This window comes from Apteryx rowi, unplaced genomic scaffold (genome assembly GCF_003343035.1).
Source record: "Apteryx rowi isolate R43461 unplaced genomic scaffold, aptRow1 scaffold_558, whole genome shotgun sequence".
In the NCBI taxonomy this organism is placed as follows: domain Eukaryota; kingdom Metazoa; phylum Chordata; class Aves; order Apterygiformes; family Apterygidae; genus Apteryx; species Apteryx rowi.
This window is the reverse complement of record NW_020450825.1, coordinates 371301-391997: the sequence shown is the minus strand read 5'-3', so window position 1 is coordinate 391997 and position 20697 is coordinate 371301. Positions and strand designations below refer to the sequence as shown.

Sequence of the window (20697 nt, the reverse complement as noted above, 5' to 3'; positions counted from 1 at the left end):
TTCTAAGAGTTCCTCCTTCATGACAAATCATGACATAGTCAGCCCATGTCTAATTGCTCTGCAGCATGTCACTTCGGTTTCCTAGGAAAAGTAGTAACTTTTCCAGCTTCTCTGCCTTATTAGAAACTGTACCCTGTATTACCTGCTAGGATGCCACAGAGCTGCAGAGGGCCTCCAGTTGCCTAGAATAGAATTCCTCTAATAAATTATGCAAAGTTTTGCAATAGATACTAGATTATTTTTAATGTTTAAAGTAAAAAAAAAAAAAAATCCTACTGTGCAAATAGAACCTGTGTGCAGAATTTTCCTTCTTTCTAATCTGGATACTTTGTACAACTGTGTTCTTTTAAACTACTGATATTAGTTCCTTGGTATTGCTGTTATGTTTTGCCTAAGTTTTGTCCAGTTCTATTGATAGGATTCTTCAACACTGTGAGCGTCTGACTGACATTCTCTTCAAATTTAATAGATGCAAAAGCTGAGTTTTATAATGACTCCATAAACTGTTTGATCATAAGCACAGTTTTACAATGCATCTTGCACTGGAAGAATGCTCAAACATCATGACAAAGTAAATGCAATCTTTAAAATATAGGCATCAAATCGAATGAAGTTGGGACGCCTGTCTAAAGTGTGCACCCCAGGTGACAGCAGTATAATTGCCTGTTGTGTGGATGACAGCACAAAAATTGCAGTGGGCGGGCTGGCTTCTAACTATATCTGTAGACTCATTAGAAAGTTTTCTACATTTTAATGCAGACAAAAATTAAAAGGCACAAAATAAGTTTAGTAAAAAACAGATTTTCTTCAGAACAAAGTTTCTCAACTATGATGAGTAACTCTGACTTAGGTACTAACTCTTACGTTTCTTGCTGTTATGTACACAGTTTTAGTGGAGCCACAGTATAACAGTATATCCCAGATGACAAATGTACACTCTTCCTTTTGGGAATGCTTCTTTGAATGCAGGGGCTGGGAAAGAACCAGACACACAGAAAGTACTTTCTGAAAGGCAACACCTGGATTACACGAAAGACAAATGGCCATTTCTCATGCTTTACAGAAATTCTGTGGGTAGATCAAGTCTGCTGATGAATGGTCTGATTGCTACAAATTCAACCATGAGACAGTTCAAATTTCAGATTTATTTAAGGCAGTTTATATTCAGTCAGGATCTGAATTTTCTTGATTTCATAGTCCTCTGAAATAGTGGATTTTCAGTGTCATAATCTCTTCCTATTTTAGATAATTAGAAGTCCAATAGAGGCTAAGTGCAACAACCTATCAGTAATGAACTAAAAAGTATTAATAGTTTTAAAGAAAAATCAACATGATAAACAATAATGGTAGATGATAAATGAGTAGCTTCTCATTTGCCCCTAACTATCATAATTACACAAGCACAGAATTTTACTGATTCAATCTGGCTTAATAGACTAGGCTTTTATATAGTGTAAAAAAATATGAGAATAACAATTTATTTTTCTAAGTCAAAGAGGATATATTACAGAATAAATTAGATAAGACACACCAATTGCCTATGTGCTATTAGAGATTTATAAATCCAGATTTTTTTCACTTTTCCATGTTACCATGAAATTATCATCCTGTTTTGCTCAAACGAAAACTTCTGGACTTCAAAGCATTATGATTGTAAACTCTGATTTTTTGAGAATACTATAAATGCATAGCAACTCTAAAAAGCTTATTTAAATGCAAAATTCCATATAAATCCAAAAAGAGAATGAGCAATACAAACTATGCCCACAAAACTTTCCAGAAAGGAAGACATTTTCTTGAGAAGACTCTATCCATAGAAATCTTTTGGATTCTTGAATTAATTTGTAGTGTTGCATATCAAAATAGATTTAGCTTATTGCTTTATGGAGAGGTAGACTCAGGGGAATTAAAAAAAAAAGAAAGAAAGAAAAGAAAATTGCATGGAAATTTGGGTTTATTTCTAAAAAGGCTCCGTTCAGAACAGATCCTTTTTGCCACATGTCTGTAGCACGGATCACATAGGTTGGGTTTTTTGAGGGCTTAGTGTACATGGAACTAAGCAAAATATACAACCATTAACTGCTTCCTAGAGAGATCATCTCCAGCAAAGAACAATCTCATATGATTCCCATGATTAGAATAACACTCATCAGAATTGGGTAGTGGACTGACACATTCCCACAAACCTTAAATTCAGTTTTACATGAGCAAAGCCACTTTCAGAAATATCTGTTTCTAGATCAGGTCATTCATTAAAAGCACTTTCTCTTTCTAGTTCACCGAATATTTGATCAATTATCTTTTTATGATCACTGGCTATCTGGCCCATAAAAAAGATTATTATGTGAACATATGTTAAAGTTCTTTGAGGAAAAAACAAAAAACAAAAAAACTTTTTTTTCCCTCCTCAGTGATGCAGCAAGTGTAAAATTTTGGAAAGATATAGTGCATATCATACCATGAATGTTTTCCTTGATTCTGCTCTACAATTGAGCCTCTCTTAAATATCAGCAGTCCTAAAAGCTAAAAAACCTAAGACTGGCATTACAACTTTTAAATTCATAGCAGGTCATCAACTGATTTTTTTTTTCCCCTCTCTTTCTCATTATTTTTTTCAGTTCTCTGTCTGGAAATATGGAAACCAGCATAATATTTTGTGGCTATTCAAAGAAAATTATGGACTGAGGCTTACTAGGAACTATTTTATCATACTTCAGACACCTCACTCCTAACTAGAAACATGTGGATGCAGATTCCTGGAACAATATCTCAAAGTAAGACATGGAAGAGGATTTCTCTGGTACAAGATTTTTGGTGAGAGCTCTGAATTACACAGGTAAGAGAAATTCATAGGAAACTTAATCTAAAATGAGTATTTTAGGGAAAATGGCTTTGGCCTTTAACTCCCCCACCAAAAGTCAAGAAATAAGGGATTGAGAAATACAAACACTTATGTGTGTGTATTCTTAAAATTTTGATACTCATTTGAAAAAAGAACAGAACAGGCAGAAAAGGCTGATTTGGACACTTGTATATTTCAGACCATCAAGGTGTTATTGTTTTCAGTGACTTCTTTATTTATATGGCAGACATATTTTGTTGTTCCTCCTTCTTAACTTAACAAAAAGGGGGGAAAAAAAAAAGATGCTACCCCCTGAGTTTCTGGAAGACCCCCTCCCCCCTTTTTTTTTTCTTTTTTTTTTTCTCTTAGATATCCCTTTCTCTCCCTTTACTCACTTCAGGATCTAGTACAAAGTGGCATTTTCCCAGTTTCTTCAGTGCTGTTGTCTGCTGATATTCACTTCATGCAACCACAGTATCAGTCCTCCAGTTTCTGCTAAAGGGGTTACACGTGGCTTAGCCAAGGCAAGGAGCAGAACTGGTAAGAAATGCAAGAATGCGGAAGTGTATGAAATTCACTCTTTGAATTAACAAGACTGAAGGAAGAGATGGACAGATTTTGGCAAGTCCATACATGCAATGGTAAGAATCTCTGAGCTGTTGTCGCTGGTGGGGATCATAAACCCACATGTCACTGCTTGTGCTGACCAAAGTCAATTAACTCTTATGGCAATCAGGATTGTTCTATCTGTATTTCACTATCAGCCATACAGTAGGTCTTCCATTCAGATAGTGTTTATTAGTTACAATTTCAGGGTTGCATGATCCTGCATAGCCAGTTTATAACCTTGATCTGGATTTATGCAAAATAATTTGAGTGTCAGTGTACCAGACTTACACATCTGGACTTGAGTGATTTGGCATCAGCTTGGAGAGTCTATGCATATAGTGCAGGTCCACCCTTGATAACTGCTTCTTTCCATACCTCAAAGAGGGGGGTAATGACACCTCATTTCAGCCATCTGAAGGTTAGGTATCTTGTTGGAGCCAATCATCTGGGCTCCTTTTTGGTTGTTAGAGAGAGCAAGATGTCATTTATCCTGTTCTACATTTTTCAGCTCAGTTTCCCTCTAGAGTTGCCTTTCTCCACTAACTAGGACATATTTTTACAACTTGTTAGCCCTGAATGCCTAGATTTATGCATGCAAAATGAAGACATGAATTCCACTGCAAGTAAGGGGTGGAGAGAACTTTTGTGAAAGTGTTAGTAAATATTATTACTTCAAACGGTGAACTTGCCTATATGTGACCTATTGTTTATATGTATTGTCTGACTGCTCTTGTAATGTGTGAAAAAATCAGAACCTCCATTCTCAGCTGTCATCTTATCAAGAATCAGTTCCACAGAGAAGACATTTAAATTCAGAGAACTTTACCACATATTCAAATTTAGTCCATGCTTAAGCACTTTCTTGAAATGAGAGCCAAGATTTTTCTCTCATCAGGTTGCAAAAGTTTTATATTCTGGTAGTCTTAATGGAACAAAAACTTTGGGTATGGAAATACCACAAATCCATTACTGAACACAGCCTTCAATTAGTGATAAAGACTGAATGCAATCAATTCATTACCGTTGTAGCCACTTTCATTCCTCTCCAATCTGTGGTGCCTGTTTACTTACTGTAGTCAGGGATGCAAAGCTGGTTGCAGTATTGCAGAGCAGAGAGAGGTTACTGACTATTGTGCATTCATAATCATAAGAATTTTCTTCACCTGTAGTATTTTGTATTGCTCTGCATGAAACAAACTTTAATGATTTTGATACATAGCATACATGCCATGGAACTGAGGTTATATTTGCTTTCCTTTTTTTTATCACCCAAACTTTCTTTAAAAGCACAAGAGCCTGGACTGTCATTGCGATGTGTGTAAGCTGGAAACCGTAAGGTGGAAGGGAGGTCATATGGAGAACAGGCAACCTGTAGTCAGGTATTTTCTAACTTTCAAGTACTTAATATTTCAACCTAAATATGTTCCTTTTTACAATTTTTTGGGTAGGTGTAAATGCATTTGTAGGTGTTTGTGTGGCTGTAATTTCCCTAGCTAGGGAATAATAAAGAAAGAGAAGGCTGAAATTCTATCATGTAAGTTCTTACATGCACCACCACCACTGTTAGATCCATCTCAGATCCTTGTCCCTGGAGCTAATGGATTCACCAATATCAAGCAACTCTATGCCATTTCCAGTGTGGTATGAATAATGTGATAAAAACTAACGACATGAAACATACGTTCCTGAGGCACACATTTGTTAATGACTTTCCCATGATACTCAGGAAAGGCAGGATTCAAGATCTGTGGATTTCACTTTAAAGAAAGCAGAAACAGACTTCCATTCACTCACAAATATATTCTCTGCCCAGTCTTCTCCAGGCTGATGCTGTCTAGCCTCGTTTCTTCTCCATTTCTCTCACCTTGCCCATTCTCCCCACATCAGCAAATTCTAGATCCCACACTTCAGGCTTTTCATTCCAGTCTTGTTTGCAAACATCCCAGGTTTGTTCTCTGCCAACTAAGCTTATCTCATATCTTTCAGGTCCCTATTTCTTTTCCCGAAGTCCACATGAAATTTACCTATCCCTCCCACCCCTGCTGCCCACTGAAGCTTGCCAATATTCCCCAAAGGTTTCTTCCTGATGCCCCTTATCTAATTTCTGTCTTCCATGTTCAGCTCAGTCACCTTATCCTGTGATGATGGAACAGATCCATGCCTTCAGCAGCTCTCTTCCTCCACAATATAAACTTCCTGTTTATAATCCTTATGTTTCAAACAGACCCTGGAGCCCTGACCTGAATAAATCCAATTCCTTTTTTTATGATGAGTAATGGATGTAACTGTTAGAAGGTTGTAGTTGCTGAAAAGTAAAAGGGGCATTCTGAGCACATCTGAGCAGAAATTTTTCAAAGGCTTTTGAATTAACTAAATTTTGGTAGAATTCCCCAAGACATAAAATGATAAAAATATGCTCCTATCACATGGGCATTCTTCCCTAATTCTAAATTTCAGGCCCAATCTCCAATGCATATTAATTAATTACATATCATGGGACAATGTCAATACAGATATTGGGAAATGCCCTTCATCCTCTAGTTAGAAGAATCTCGGGGAAATATGAGCCCTCTTACAAAAAAGATCAATATCATGCTAAAGAGGAAAAAAATGTATATATGGTTGTTGGCAGCCTAAACTGGGGAAAATTCCTTCATCATCCTGTCGGAATGGGGGACGGGCCCGGAGTAACGATGAGTCTCAATATGAGTATGGTCGTTCTCCCTTTATTAGAGCTTACACAGAGTATATATAGACAAGCAATAAGCATGCACTAGCAGTAGCTGTATGATTGGTTTACAGTYTCTGYTCACGYRCCTAAAGCGAATACACGATTGGTGCAAAGTTGCTGTTCACGTGGAGGGGCTTATCAGCCCCCTCCTTTACTTGTTTACCACTACTTATCTTCCCCTTCTGTAATGGTCTAGGAATGCTCWAGGACAATTCACATAGCCGCAGGGATCCTCCCTCTATTGTGAAGACAGGATTGCTCACTTCTAAGAGATCATGCCCCTTTTCACTTAACCATTCTTCCACACAGGTATTGGTACTTTTACAAGTAGACTTGGTAACTAAGCATTAATGAATTGATCAGTCCTCTGACAAATAATCACTGAATCAAATTAATGAGGAAAAACCACTAGAAGAAATACAGATGAAGCACTGGCAAATCAAAGATTTTCTTTTTCTTTTCTTTTTTTTTTCCAACTGTCAGTGAGTGACTTTTTGTTTCAGTGATTCAAATGAGTTTAGAGGCCAAGGGAACCCTTGGAAAAACAGTGCAAAACCAAATGTGGAGTGGGTAATACAGCTAATTTGCTTTAGAGAAAAATAAAATGGATCAAGTGACTTGAGTGAAGAAGAAGGTGTGTCTAATGCAGTACCTTTTCTTCCTCTTGCGATCGCCTGTGTCACAGATGCGTAACTGAAAGCTAAACTACTTGTACTTTACTCTTCAAGCTTTTTGTATATTGCCAGTGTCTTTTAACTACATTTGTCAGTGTCTTCCATAACCTTTAGAATGTGTTTGGTTCTGACGTAACAATATACATATGTTTTACTTAATTTTCCATCAAAGTAACTTACTAATTTTGGTGTACAGAACAGCTGACTCCAAGTCTGAATTTTTTTAACCACATCATGTAAAAATCTTCATTTTGAGAAGTTCTACAAGGATGTATCTAGCAAGATATATCCATTATGTATGCTCATTAGGTAAGGCAAAGTTTACAATAAATCAAGAAGATGCACCTAAAAAGATCCAGGAACAGCCATGTGCGTTTTCACCTGCATCAAAAGAATAATTATGGAATGGACTGAATCACCTAGGGAAGCCGCCTTTGAAGCTATGGTAAGTCAATGTGCCTGCACTGCAGTAAAGAAGAACAGAGCTAAATCCCAGGTTTCAAGATTCTTGCTAGAATTAGAACTGTAGAGATAATATACATGAATAAAACCTCACAATACTGAACTAAGAATTAATGACTTGACACAGGTGGTGGAGGAGCCAACAAGGAGAGGTGTGCTGCTGGACCTCGTACTAACAAACNGTTAGCTGCTTCAGTGGTTTCACAGACACACTTTGCTAGGCCAATCATCATGCAGATTATGCCACAGGGAGCCAATCATTGCACCGATCACGCACGCAGCAGTCATGCCTTGTACCTTGCTACTTGTTTAGAAAAGCTGTCTTGCCCATAACCTTGGTTCCCACTGGCTTCTGCTAGTTTATCTATACTTTCTCAGGATGTATCATTCCCAGCTGCACCAGTGTCCTTGGGTACATTTGTCTGAGGTTCCTGTTGCTTGCTGCTTGTAACTTTCCACCAGTTTAACCCTGTCATGACCCTCCACATCTCCCCCTTCTTTTACTGATTGAAGGGCTAAGGCTGTATGGATCTGCAGGGTTATGACTTGCTTCATACTCCGGTCAATCATTCTTCGTACACAGCTCAACAAGCATGGTACACAGATTAGTATTGCAACAAACATAAAAATTACAATAAGTCCTAGAATCAGTATGCGTTTTAACCAAGGCCCTATAGCAAGCATATTCAACCAATCAAACAGTCCCCACAAGTTTTCACCATCGTCTTCTTGCAGTTGTTTTGTTAGCTCCTTCAATTTTGTAATGCTTGTATGTAYTGACTCAGAATGATCACTCAGGTTCATACAACACATTCCCTCAAAGTCCTGACAGCCATGGCCTTGGGCCAATGGCAAAAAGTCAATTGCAGCCCAATTTTGTAAGGTGGCGTATCTAATTGAATCTATGTCTGTTAATAAGGTGCTTAAAGCAGTACTAGTAGCATTTGCTTCTTTTGCAAGCCAGCATCCTAATCTGTTAAGTTGTGATAAAGCATGAGCAGTCCCTACTCCTGCAAAAATACTACTCAAGATACGTTCTGCTGGATTCCAAAATTCTACGTTACTATCGCAACCTGATGTAAAGCCGTGGGTGGACCGCTTTGTTCGAGTGTGGACAGTTCCATTAACTAAGAATTTTTTGGGATGAAACATCGTCAAAAGTCCRAAGATACATGGTCCCCTTTGAGCTTTTCAAAAAGGGAGTGTAGCAGTTCCGTGGAAAGTCCTAGCACTGGTCAGAGCCAATTAATGGCTCCTAATATTTTTTGTAGGTCCTTAAGCATGACAATATCGTTTAATCGCAGTTGGACTGGCTGCAATTACAACAAGAAGTGAAGGAAGAGAATTAGAGCCATTATCTCTGAGGGTCATAGTCAAAAGGTTGTAGCATTACTTTRRATTTGAGRTCGGTGGGTGGATCGAGCACCAGGATCTGCTCGTGCTTAGCCTGAGCCGCCGCTTCGTGCCCCTCCCCCATAGGTTGAGATGGTGGTACGAGCTTGTTGTAAAATTTCCCAGTCATGTGGTTCCCTTTTCCCCTGACCATTCTGTTGTAGCACGGGGAACGCCAGTGCTGTGGGGCCCTCGGACCCCGCAACAGGCTTCCATTGTCCTTCTATTATAGCGCCCTTGATAATACCACTCCAGCGGGACTCCCTTGGAAGTCCGGCAAGGGGATTTATTAAGCAGGGAGGGACCTCCCTCTCCTTTTCCTGTGTCTGCAGTTCCACCTTTTTCAGGCGATCCGATAATTCCCGCAGCGTTCTTGCGGTTTCTCCTGGTGACGGCGGTGCTTTATTTCTGGTGTCAGGCGTGTTATCCCCCAAAGTCTCGCTGGACGAAGGCAGTGGAGGAGACTCTGATGACGTCTGTCGCGAGTGGGTGGTCTCGTTGAAGGAGGGTAGAGGCGGCCGCTGAGGTGGCGTAGACAGCGGCAACGGTGGATGCAGGGGATTCGCGTTAGGCAGCGGCGGGGGGGGGGCACTAGGAGGGGGTCGGCCCTCCTTTCCGCCCAAGTCTCTGAGGTCAGCAAGGGGCGCGGCGCCCGCCCCTCTTTGAACCTCCTCCGGGTGCACTTCCGCGTTTGCCTCRGAGCTCGGACCAGCCGGCTCCGAGGAAACTTCCGCTTTCCGGAATGCAGCGGGTGACGACGCTGACGATGCCCCCCCCTCGGAGTTCTCCCGCACCCTTTGCGGTGCCTCCTCGACAGTTCGGTACACTGCCGTTAAAGTCTCTAGTACGGTGTTCCAAAGTGCGCAAACAGCTTTTATTTCCTTTTCCTCCTTCTCGCCTCCCTCAATCGTCTTCTGCCACATTGTTCCCCCAAAGTCTCGCCACTCAGACACCGAAAACAACAGGTGGGTGTCAGAAAAGTGACCCCAACGCCGTCCCAACTTGATCAAGCTGTGTAACAGTTTTGCCGGTACGTCTATCCCTCTCTTAGAGAGGATTCCAGCGAGTAGCGTGGCCGCAGCGTCTGTTTCCATAGCTGCGCCTGTTATAGGTAAACGCGGCAAATTGACAACCACTCGGGCCAGGTTGCATAAATTCCAATTTATAAAATAATTGAGCAAGTCACAAGTAAGCAAAACAGCGCTGGGCGGCCGGGGAGTCTCCTGCTCCACCAACGGCGCGCGCAATCCCCCGCTCACAGTCCCCTTATATGCCTGTAACTTCTGCGGTTGCCCCGGCTGTTGCTGGGGTGGGGTCGGGATGAAAGCTGGGGTCTTCCTCTGCGTTGTGCGTGGTGCCCTTCAGGTCGCGCGCATACATTTCACAATACAATATCGCTCTGCTGGCTCAGTACAATCATTGTGGTGATAGCCCGTACTTAGCGCCTAGTTTCATGGTAAAATCACTTCACGAGTTGATAGCCTGTACTTAGCGCCTAGTTTCATCGTATAATCACTTCCCGAGTTGATGTAACAAATTATCACCTATCACACGCCTGAGAGGTGGGGCGTGACCCCACGCACCAGCGTCTGCTTTGCTTCTGCCCCAAGCAGCGCCTCTCTCAGCCGTGGTTTCCCACTCCCCTCCTCTAGCTGCTTACTGCAGTCTCGGAGATCTTCCCCTCCTCTAGCTGCTTACCGCAGTCTCGGAGATCTTAGTTGAGCGCAACCATCCTCTTATCGGTAGTCTCGGAAATCAACCATCCTCTGCTACCAGATGTCGGAGTGGGGGACGGGCCCGGAGTAACGATGAGTTTCAATATGAGTATGGTYGTTCTCCCTTTATTAGAGCTTACACAGAGTATATATAGACAAGCAATAAGCATGCACTAGCAGTAGCTGTATGATTGGTTTACAGTCTCTGCTCACGCACCTAAAGCGAATACACGATTGGTGCAAAGTTGCTGTTCACGTGGAGGGGCTTATCAGCCCCCTCCTTTACTTGTTTACCACTACTTGCCTTCCCCTTCTGTAATGGTCTAGGAATGCTCAAGGACAGTTCACATAGCCGCAGGGATCCTCCCTCTATTGTGAAGACAGGATTGCTCACTTCTAAGAGATCATGCCCCTTTTCACTTAACCATTCTTCCACATCATCCCACATCTGGCTCAGCTATAAGGCCTCAAACATGCAAATATGATACAGTAAACAGACCAATAAGAGATTTTTAACATGGCTGACCACACTGATGTCCTCTCTTCATCATTTTGTTTCTAATCCTGATCAAGATCCTGTTTCAGAGACTAGGTACATTAATAATAATAATAATAACAATAAGTAGATGTCAAATGATCTATCTATTCTATTCTAGTTATTCTTTCTTTACAATTATTTTTGCGTGTAACCGACAGAAATTTTACAGCACAAGATTACAACATTTGTTGCATAGTGCAACAAACATGATTGAGACTTGTTTCAATCCTACTTCTTCATTTAGCAAAATGAGATTTAGCCTTTGATCCAAGATTGCAACTGCTTGTACTGAATGATTTTATCTAACACTTTTTTTTTCATTTCTTGAAAGTTACTTTGTCTTCTTACTACTATTATTTATATTATTTACTAATCTTTACAATTTAATTGCAAGTCCTTCGTGTATGTATCCTGTCTTTTAGGCCAAAAATATGGAAAAGACATTTTGGCCAGTCCTCTTAGATTTCTTGTGCAAAATAAAAATTCTCAAACAGTGTGATACTGAGATAGTGTTTTCATGTCATCACTAACTGAATTATAGGAGATTTAGCTGAAGACATTGGAATTATACCAGTGCTATGATGCACCCAGGTCTGAACCACCTCTGTTAATACTCCATTTTCAAGGAGAGAAAAAAAAAAAGCTTTTAAGGATTCACTGAAGTATTGATTATACTGATATAATATGTTAGAAAACACAGACTACATTAGGTGTTTATACATTTTATTTTTTCAACATATTTAGGGAGTTCTACAGTTTTGCCATTTTGAATGGATGGTCTTTATATTTACAAATAATTAATGTATTAATTTTTATATTAATCATTATATCTTACCCTCAGTTTGCCTATTGTTTTAAATTAAACAAACATAATATGTAATATATATTTTTACAATATATATTTGATTTGAATTTTAACCACATGAAAACAAATATATTTAAATATATTTTTTTGGTTTATATATATATAGATATGAATTAAAAATGCATGTATATACATATGAATTAAAATTATGTCATGCACACATGCATGGATGCGCATGCATTCACACACACACACACACACACACACACACACACACAGAGAATACAGACTATAAAGTCCTAATCAGCCCAGGCTGGAAAAGCTCCATTCTTCAGCTCCAGAGACAAGTTCTTTTCTGAATTATGTGAATTGTCCTGTCCAATCACTACAGGGGCCTTCAGGAGGTTGTAGTTAAGCTACACTTAGGCAGAGAGCTCTAACTCTAATAGTCCCTAATTACAGTTATAGTTCTCTCCCTGGATGCACGAGAAGGACAGAAATATTTCTGAACATTGTCCAAGGACATTAAAAACAACCTTTGCATTGTGATTTAGTTGAAATATGAACCAAGGTTTCCTGAAGTTTGCTATCTAGACATTTTAGTACATTGTGCCCATAGTGTCCTTTACTTAAGATAAATAAAACTAAAGTTTGTCAATTAATTATGGTTTTTCATGATTTCACTGACAGACAAATTGATTCTATTTTATATTCAATTTGTTTTTGTGCTGGACAGCAAATGACTCAGTCAGCAAATAAAGAAAGGTGGTTTGAACAGGGCTTTAATTAATTCCATTGAATAATACCTCAAATGCAATGTACCCTGAAGAAATATTCCTCCAACTATATTCAATAAAAGTTGTTTATCAAAGTAATTATTTCCTTTAGGGAATTTCTTAGAATTTTCTCTTTAGATATATCAAGGTTAGAAAAAAGCAAGCTTTTACTTCTGTGWCCTTGTAGAAACACCTTAGTTTGAACGATTTGCTTCTCCAGGGGAAGGAAAAAAAAAAGTGTATTTAAAAAAAAGTTTTATTGATGCTTATGTGCCTGTATTAATAAATCTTTCAGTATATTAACACATGTTTGGAGCTTTACTGGAAACACCCTGCGTTTCATCCACAGTACATCTTTTCAGTATGGATATATATTACAAAATGTATGATATAATACCTTATGCTGATTTTTTTGTTTGTTTTTGCATTTTCATATGAAAAAATAAGGACTATGTGCTTATAGTAAGACAATTGTGTACCTTAAACCTTTTGTATCTACAGCTATGTATTATTTTCAAAAAAATCATGGAAGAGTCTACTAACATAAAGTATTTTTGACTGCATACAGAAAGGCAGCAATACTAACTCACTTGTGTTTAGTGATTTGCTATACCGAGTGCATTAAATTAGGAATCCTTTGGAAGCTGCAGGTGTTCTGTAGCATACATAACTAGCTGAACGCATGGCAGTGTGTTTGGGTTGATGATTCCCCTTAATAACTTACCTAAATAAGTCTCAACCAGAAAGGGAAGAGCCTCCTCCCAATCAAAGCCAAAGCCAAAGCCAAAGCCAAAAAAAAAAAAGGATCGAAAGCCTTCTACACACAGTTGTGTATGTATATAAATGCATCTGTATATATATATGTACACATACACACACACACTCATATACATACACACGTGCATATGTATAGATGTACACACACCACTTTGCAAATGAAGGTGGCAGAGCTGAGAAATCACAACCCTTTTATTCACTTAGAGTGCTTCCATTTGAGCATGAGTATTAACTTCTGTCTTATTCAGAATAGTTCTGAGCAAACTGCTTTCCAACTTATTTTCATGCAAATTACTTTGTGTTAAAAAGTGAGACTAAATTTAAACTGCTATATTTACATATTGCCCTTAAACCAGCAGTGAAAGTTTAAAGTTTTCTGTAGACTCTGAGTAGTTCAAATGCAAACATTTTAATATGACTGGAGGCACTTCTCTTTTTATTTTTTATTATTATTTTCACATCCTTTCATTTAGTGAGTTTCAGAGGAGACTGTGCAGGGAGAAAGAAAATTTGATTGTACTTCACAACTGAATACTTTGATGGTACTTTTTTCCTCTTCTCATTTCATTTTCTGCTAAATTTTTTTTCAAACTCATCTTTTTACATCTTTCTGTGGAAATCAAATTGCTTATATGTACTGGCTTATACTTTTGCAGCTCTATTTACACTTGTCCCTGTTGCACTTAGAAGAATTTGTTTTTTCTCTCCTCTTAAAATTCAACAGCTAGTACCAACACTTTTTTTCTAGTTTGTTATGATATTTTCAGAATGATCTGGTAATTGGTGAAACAGCACTTAATACCGTTGTGGTTTTTCTGTTTGTTTTTTTTTTTTTTGCCCTCTCAGGCAAATAGCAATCCCTGCATGTTACCCTGAGGTTACATATTTAACTTAAAATGAAGAGTTGATGACTTCTTTTTTACTCCTGGAGAATTTGAGCAGGATAAAAAGTTAGCTTCTGGCTTCTGTGTTAATTCACAAACATTGAATCTTGTGGGGTTTTGTGGGAAGTGATTCCTTTTCTTTTTACAAGTGATTTTTTGTTTCACTGTACATACTAGTAAGTATCCATATCTAGTACTTTTAAAAATATAAAGGAAAATATGATGATTGTGATGTTTGGGGGAGAAAAAACAAATCAAGTAGACTTTACTGTTGATGTATACCATTTTATACCATTTTATTTTCATGACTGCATCTTCAGTAAATAATTCACTGAACATCAAATCATGCACAGAAATGTCACCCCCAATGCAAGATGGTGCTAACTGCAATCTCTTGCCATAACTGCTCATTTATTTTTAATTGTAGCAGAGCACTTTTATTTCTAATAAACAATTTTGAAACTCCTGCAGGAAGGGTGTTCTCAAAACACAATATAATGATCTATTACTATATTATTGATATCATTTCTGCACAAGCACATAATAACATAGGCATAACATTTTTTACTGACCTTTAACAACTCTTGTTTTATGCAATAACATTTATCAGAAATAGGTGTGGGTTTGTTTTTTTTCTGTTTGTTTGTTTTTTACTTATTTACTTATGTATTTTCTTCATTTATCTCCTTTCAATTTAAGGTAACCATCAAAAATAATTATTGGTGCTTCATTAACTGCTTTTCTATTTCCATCCATTTTCTAGGATATATTTTTGTCTGTGTTCAGATTTTGCAAATATTTCTTCATCTGCTCTGACTAATTATATATAAACCTTTATGCTTCATGCTTTAATTTATGTCATAGACTTTCTCAGGCATTGGCAGGTACTCATTTTGATCCTTTTCTTGCTTATTAATTTAATTACTTGCTGATCTGTACTTATTTTCCTGTTATGCGCACCTATTTTATTTTCTCCATGAGCTGAAGTAGTAATGTTGTCCTTGTTCTCAAGGTCTAGGATATGAGAATAATAACTTGTAGAGGGAGACATAGCGTCTTTTATTATATTATTATATAGTTAGGTTAACCCATTCACTAGTTTGTACAGCTGGACTGATCAACACAATTACTGTAAAACTCAGAGAAAGTTGTATGCAGCTTGTAGTTTGTTGCTTCTTTTTCACTTTGGACCTGTGAGCTCACAGGACTTGTGAGCTCAAAAAACACACACTCTGTTCAAGTAAAAAATATTCTTTGTGTCTACCTACCTCTCCCTAATTAGCATTCCTTTTTTGTTTAAGTGCATCTATTTTGCCTTTTCCTTTTTTTCCCCCAGATTTGATTTCTTATAAACAATCTTCAGTGCAGTCTGTGATTCTTCACTGGCTTGTTCCTGCCTTTACATAATAGTCTCTTAGGTGACTGAGAAGTCTCTTATTAAATCTCCTCAGCCATATTTTGTTTCTTACATTATTTTGCTCCTTGCATCCCTACATCAAAACAATTACAGTATCTTGAACTTTAATTACAACTATTTACTTTTTCACTATAGCAAAGTTTGTTTATTATGCATTTCCAAACCTACTTTTGGAGAAATCCATGGGAACTTAGTTCTGATATTTGTGGCTTCAAGATATACCTTTAATTATCTTCAAGTCTGCATTCTTGAAATATGCTTATCTACTATAACACATTCTGTGTACTTATGGTGCAAAATAAAATTAAATAAACACAAAGATAGTTTATAAGAAAAAAAATATCCTCAAGCTGTCCCCCAAAGTCCTGAACATTAAAGATTTGCCTCTTATTCTACAGTTTTGTACACCCAGCAAAATCCCCCAGAAATATACTGTTCTTGTCCTTTTCTGTCATCGTGGTGCATTCTTGAGGCTTCTAATGTTCTTTACTTATCTTTTCATTTTTCAGGGGTGGGGGTGCAGGGGGAAGTGCCTGTCTTACTAAAGTCTTCTCTAGTAAGCTGTAACTAAAATATAGTAAGAGAAATTCTTATTATATAGCCTGTTGTCCTATTGAATTCAAACAACACAGACTGGTCATGGAAACTGTGTTTGGAAACAAAAATGTGATATTATTAAGATTTCTAGAACCAAGGACATTACTCTCAACATTTAGTACAAGAAGCAAACAGAGAGCTTATACATGAAAGTCATGTTGTGTCATGTTACCTGTTATGTTGTTTATATCACAGACCGTATTACTGCCTCCTGATAACAATTATTGGTGCTGGCAAGAGAATATATTGATAACCATCTTAGATGTATAGTGCACATTTTCTCACTACATGGTCTTGCCTCATTTAATTTGCAACTCTTGTCCACTTTGAGCAACCAGCAGCAACCTGACACTTCTGAATGCAGTGGTATAACTCTTTCAAATTACTGCTCTAGAACAGGCCCTTATGTGCTTTGTTCTCATATCTTGTTCCGTGTTGTAGCCATTTGTTGCTTGCAAAACCAATAGCTAACGTCCAAAGGAAAAGATCTTTTCCATGCAAACTAGAATTAATAAAAACAGGTTTTCAACGAATCATAACATTTTCACAAGATTACAAGATTTTCGCAGTGCCAGAATGTGTAATCCCTCGCCTATGGGGGGGTTCTCTAGTCTCTAATAATGTGCTAACATGCACACTACAGCCACTCCAAGAAGTGAGCAGAGTTTATATATATGGCCATTCTCTCTAACAAAGCTTTTAGGAAATAACTAATCTTTCACACCTTTTAGTCTTCACCAAGTTTGGGTAAAATTGGGAAATAGTTTCAAAAATTATGGGCAGGGCCAGGCGGAATAATCACATATTTCTTATTTCCCTGGAAAGCCAGGCAAAATATTGTCAAAATTTACAATGGACTTGGAATAGTTCTACTTCAGCAGCACTGATGGTTTAGATCCAGACATAAATATCCTCCACTTTCTTGGAAAAGACCTGGATCATCCTCAGCTTGTTTGTCTTTTACTTTATCTCCCAAAAGAGCAACATCCTTTCTATTTTTATGTCTGCAGCTTCAGCCACCACTGCAAAACAAAGACTCCTGTGGCTGGCATTGTACAAGTGGGAAACTGCACAGTACAGAACTTCTCCAGAGCAGGTAACAGAAGGGAGGGAGAAAGGGAGAGATGGGAGTCAGGCCTGGGCTGAATGGGACCAGAATTGCTCTGCTCTGGGGAAAAAAAGGGAAAGAAAAAGAGGCAGAGGATCCTAGCTGATCTTCAATAAGGAGGAGGTGGTGTTTACTGTCTGGGAGGCATTTTCTCCTAGAATAGCACTTCCTGTTCCTTCCCCTGAGGAAAATGTTGCACAAGCAAGGTGGGAGTACCTTGCACGTTAAATTTGCCTGGGAGGCCACTTATTGGGCTACTCTGATAATGTTCTGAAAGAGAAAGCAAAAAAGAAAAAAAAATGCAAATATTAAGGGAAAAAAGAAGCTACTGTAGTGTTAAGAGGTTTGTTCTGCTATATAAAGTATATCAAGAAGATGACTTCTGCTAAATGTTTCTAAACTAGAAAACTGCTGTACTGCTTAAATTGAGAGAATCTAGTTATTTAGGGAGCAATTTATTCATTAATTTGCTTGTCTTCCTATTTGTTAAGAAAATACCTAAGCTCATGCATACATGACCTGAATTGTTGTTAACTTGTTATTGTTATTGTTATTTTTGGCAAGCATGCCAATAAATTAATTGTTTATGTTCATTCTGAAATAAAACAATCATATTTCATTTATCAATGTCTTAAACTGAAATTCAGCAAAAAATACTGGAAAATAATCTGAAATCTTATTCAAATTGGAGTTAATGGATTGGAGTTACTAATTGGAGTTATTTTAATCCAAGTTGTTCTGATTCTCATGGATGAGCACAATAGTTGATTTTGCCTGACTAAGTGACAATGTTCACCATCAGTCCTAAAGAACAAGAGGTCACTTTCTCAGCTTACATGGCACTTGATTATTAAAATTTTCATTAGTAAGAGCTGTGGGGCAAATTCATTTATGTTTGGTAAACTCACTTAAGCCAATGAAGCTATATGAGGGATGAATTCTGCCTTGAGAACATGTCAAGTCTGTGAGCAATGAGGAACATTTTAGGTTGAATATACATGCTGCAATCCTAGAATTTATGCTAGCACTGACAAATTGGGTATACACTCAAGACTGGGTTGTGAGTGAAGGAATACATTTTATCTTAATAAATTCTCTAAACCTGGAATTTATCCTAACTAGCAAACGACATATACTCTCAAGACCTGATTTGTCCATGGCATGACTTCGTTGACTCCAGTGTTCTAAATATATGTTGCAGGAATATGACATACAGTAATTATTAGTGTACATTTTAGGTAGAGATTATGCAACATGAGCTTGAGTCTATAGAAAATTTTATGAAAGGAAATAAATTATTCCTTAAAGTAGTCCTTTATTTTCTTCTGTCCTTTCCTGGATTCTCAGGCATTTGTGGAAATTCTTTGTTAGTGTTCAGAATTTTACATCTATTTGAAACCTTACATAACTCTGCAGACTTCATCCGTTATTCTCTTCTTACCCTTCATGTTCAGTTCCACTTTCTCCATGAATGTTCAGCTGAACATTTCTTTTGACATTTTTAGTTGTTCTTTGCCTACCCCTCTGTTTGTTTTAACCAAACAAGTACAATCTAGAAAATGAAGAACTAGTCAAATAAGATATATAACATGAGATAATGAAATAGGACCTTCTTGTTTTAGCATGTTCACTAGGAGAAAAGGGCTTCCAAATAGTACCAATGGAAGGAAGAAAATATTGAATAAGGCAAATTAAAACTAGTTTGGCTATGATAAGTAGATCTTTAAGATGTAAAGGAAGTTTGAGTGAGCATTCTGGTTTGTTATATTGCACAAAATAAAGATCAGCAAGAAGATGACCCTGTAACACATTTTGATTTGTGATTTTAGAATAAATAAATATAAACTACTTTCTTTATCACACTTACTATTACCTTCCCTTTGATCTTCTATTTAACATTTCCTAACTTCTGCTTTTCTAAAAAAATACACTTGACTTCCTTTTAAAGTAATACTTTTAATTAAGCCATTTATTTGATCTTAAGTGTATGGTTTTGATTCATCACAGCTCTATCAATTTCTCTTCTTATAATTTCATATTTTTCAACGGGATTGCTGAAAGAAATGTCCAATCATATTTGTTTTAACTCACAATGAACCAGGCTAAATTGTTGCAAAATTGTTGTGTGCTGAAAAATATGTACACAGAGACCGTTCTTTTTGTTTAGATGATGTGTAGTAATACATCACATTTGTTACTTTGATTGTGTGCCTGAGACTTCAGAGAGTTTTACATTCAACAGATTAGGGATTCCCATTTCTAGAGCGAGGTGCTGATTTTAAAAACTGATTTTGAAAATCTATTTTTTTTAACCAAACGAAAACAAATCTTACTAATTCAATGTTGCCTGTTTCCAGGCCAGGATCAATTAGGATTATATCTCTCTCTGCCTTGGTTATCAGGTTGTATGACTTCCTTAAAATTTCTGCGGTGATCTTCTTCCTCCTGCAGTATTCAATAATTGTATCTTGTTTTACATAAAGACATCTGGGTTTCAACAAAATAGTCTGTCACTGAGAAATCTTCTGGAATTTTCTTCCTTTCAGCTCAAGACTTGCTGTACTGCCACTGACAGCCTAAATACCAATTGCTATTTGCTTTGATCTACAGATACTGAGGCCTTTTTTGTTTTCCTGTGGGATAAGATACCAATGAAGAATGTGGTTTTGGGCTCATAGTTTCCTAAGTAGCTTCTTCACTGCTATGGTTTAGAATAGATTTTCTGTGTCAAGGCAATTGTATCCTCTTTTTTGAGGTTTGTTTGGGTTGAGGTTCTAAAATGTGTGGCTCACCTGATTTTTTTTTCCCCGTCTCCTGAATAAAAGTAGAGTGATGCTCCTCTGTGGTCCTCAAAGCATACTTTTCAAAGCAACTCTAAAAACTGACAGACTTCCCAGATTTTCAGCTGTAAAGGCTATCAGTTAGTTTATCAGTATTAAAGGAACAGCATTTGATTTAAGCAAAACATAAAAATGTTGTAAACATCAGAAATCATAACAACAAAGTCAATACCACTGCCACCCATAAATGTTGATACTCCAGAATTGCAGCTTTTCTTTCTGCTACAGTTTCATCAGTGGACAATGAGGTTAAGAAGTCAGGTAAAATGTTGTAACATAGTCAGTGAGTATTAAGTCTTTTCACTAAAGTATTCTGTAATACTTTTGTCTTAGAAAGGTTACAGATTTGCAAGTCACTGAGACTGTGCTATTCTAAAAGTAGCTATGTAATTCCACACCAACTGGTATGACATTTAGCATTGTAATTTCCCCAGCATTTTGTGCATATTTTAAATACGCACCAATTTTACAAGGTGTGGGAACAAGAGAGAATTCAGGGAGAAAGATAAGGGGGCACACGGGAAAAACAG

At 37.6% G+C, this 20697-nt stretch overlaps 1 long non-coding RNA gene across 1 annotated transcript; it reads left to right on the top strand.

Moving 5' to 3' along the window:
* The first annotated feature begins 2702 nt into the window (after positions 1 to 2702).
* LOC112973588 lies at positions 2703 to 20680 on the top strand. Its single transcript, XR_003256024.1, has 4 exons — positions 2703 to 2836; positions 3243 to 3483; positions 17230 to 17315; positions 19874 to 20680. It is a non-coding gene; the product is annotated as an uncharacterized LOC112973588 (long non-coding RNA).
* The last annotated feature ends 17 nt before the right edge of the window (positions 20681 to 20697 follow it).